The sequence below is a fragment of the Chrysochloris asiatica genome, unplaced genomic scaffold, assembly GCF_000296735.1.
Source record: "Chrysochloris asiatica unplaced genomic scaffold, ChrAsi1.0 scaffold00303, whole genome shotgun sequence".
NCBI lineage: Eukaryota > Metazoa > Chordata > Mammalia > Afrosoricida > Chrysochloridae > Chrysochloris > Chrysochloris asiatica.
The window spans coordinates 674,313-676,336 of NW_006408821.1; the positions used below are offsets into that span (position 1 = coordinate 674,313).

Genomic DNA, 2,024 nt, shown 5'->3' on the forward strand with positions numbered 1-2,024 from the left:
CACTCCACTCCTGCTTAACTCCCTTGTTGGTTCCAGGGTCCCCCACTTCTGGACTGCAAGATCAACCACTTCCCTCTTTTTGCTACAAAACCTCTACCTTTACAGTTGCAACAATCACAATCAATCATGATAATAATTACTTACTATAGAGCCACATGAGTCTTATCTCTGGGTGTCATCATGATGTAAAAATTGAGGACAAGCTGAATTTTATCTGAAGTTTTTTAAGGGCATTAGTGTCCTGAGATTGGGTGAAAATATGTATACATCAATGCATCAGTGTTATTATTATCCATGACTTTTTACTTGTCAACTAGACCTGTGGACATCACTCAGCAGACAGATGGGCCTGGGGCTCTTCCCATTCCCCTTCATGGGTGCCTGTGGTCTTTCAGAAGAAGTTCCTACCTCAGGGTGGGTCACCTTGCCCAAGAAGAGGATTCCCTTGGTTCTTTGTTCCATAATGAGCATCAGGGAGGGTCTGTTGAAGAAAACCTTGAGATTTCTCCTATAGGCTGACCTGAACATGATGACTGACCCTGTGACCAAAGCTGCTTTGGTTTCCGACTCATCCACCTCCACAACAGCCTTGTGGACCATCTCAGAAACATGGACATTGGAGTGGTTGGTGATGTCCCTCAAGTTAGCATTGGTGGTGAAGACCTCATGGACCTCCAGCTTGGGGAGGACTTTCTCCAGCTGATAGGAACCCTTGGTGGAGACTCTGGGAAGATAGAGCTGGCGCTGCCTCCTTCTGAACATCTTGAGGCACATATGCAGTGTGTTCCCATTCAGTCCATTCTCCACTTACTCCACGGAGCCCACATTGACGAGGATGAACAGAGCAGTGGCATTGCCTTGGTAGGGGATGCCTACCACCTTGCAGGAGAGGTTAAGGTCTTCAAAGTAGTAGAACAGGTCCTCACGGTTCATCATGGGTACTTGTATCACTGTCTCTGAGTTCACATGGAAGGACTTTCCCTGGTGTTTTTGTGGTTGAGGGTTGCTTTGCATTTAGTTTTAAAGAAAATGTAGTTCACAAGGACCATCACTGAATCACTATCGAGGTCTTTAATCAAACCCACAATCTTGCCCTTCATTTGCTTTGCCACATAATCATTGATCTGCTTCTAGTCCCTGGCAGGGTCCCCAAAGTTTCTGGGGAAAGTGTCTGCCAAGTGCAGTGCCTTCATGGGGCTCGGAAAGGAGTCCTGAATGTCCAACTTCTGGTTTGTGAACAGGGCATTGCCAAGGCTCAGTGAAGATCATTCTGGGACCTACTGAGCATCCACAGACACTGCTAGAAGGCTCTGTGGAAAGCCTCCTATGGGGTGTCCGGAACCTGAGGCCTAGGCCCTTCAGGATCTCCATCTTTGTGTGGGACTGTGCCCCCAGGGAGAGCGTGGCCAGGGACACAGAGTTACTAAGTGCGAGAAGAAGATGTTATGACCTAGGTCAGCTGAAGCCAAGGCCCTGTAGAGGTTAAAGGAAAAGTCCCTGCACCTGGAAGACTCCTTGGCAGCAAGGGGGAGCCTCATCCCTCCCCTCCTCGACTCTCGGGTGTAGTGGCAGCTGAGGAGCATCAGACACAAGAAGAAGAAGACCTTATTGTGTCTGCCCCTGGTTCTGGAAGGAAAGCAAAGTTCTCAGAGAAGGCATGGCCCCAGTGCTGCTTCCTTGAGCCAGGGAGGTGGGGTAGGAGGCCTGGGAGAAAGAGAGAAGAGAGTATCTATCTGCAAATCTGACATTGCTCAGACTGCCACATTGCAGCACCATACAGAGATAGTGATGCTGATGAGTGAGAGGGGGCCCAGGACAGACTCAGGGACATGGACATCTAATGGTGGGAATGACAAGGAGGAGAAAAGGACTGGACACCAGGTAAGAAACCACCCTGCCTTCCCACCCAGGTTAAGTGTGTGTACATAGGGGCAGAGGATTCTTCGGTGTTCTGCTTTGCCAGAATTTCAGAGTTCTGAGCTGAACATGGAACTAGAAGCATCTCTTTGTATCTGGCCTCTAAC

The 2,024-nt window shown here is 49.0% G+C and overlaps 1 pseudogene; it reads right to left on the bottom strand.

The window, feature by feature from the left end:
• Positions 1–309: 309 nt before the first annotated feature.
• Positions 310–1,505, bottom strand: LOC102828619 (annotated as a pseudogene).
• Between the last annotated feature and the right edge of the window lie 519 nt (positions 1,506–2,024).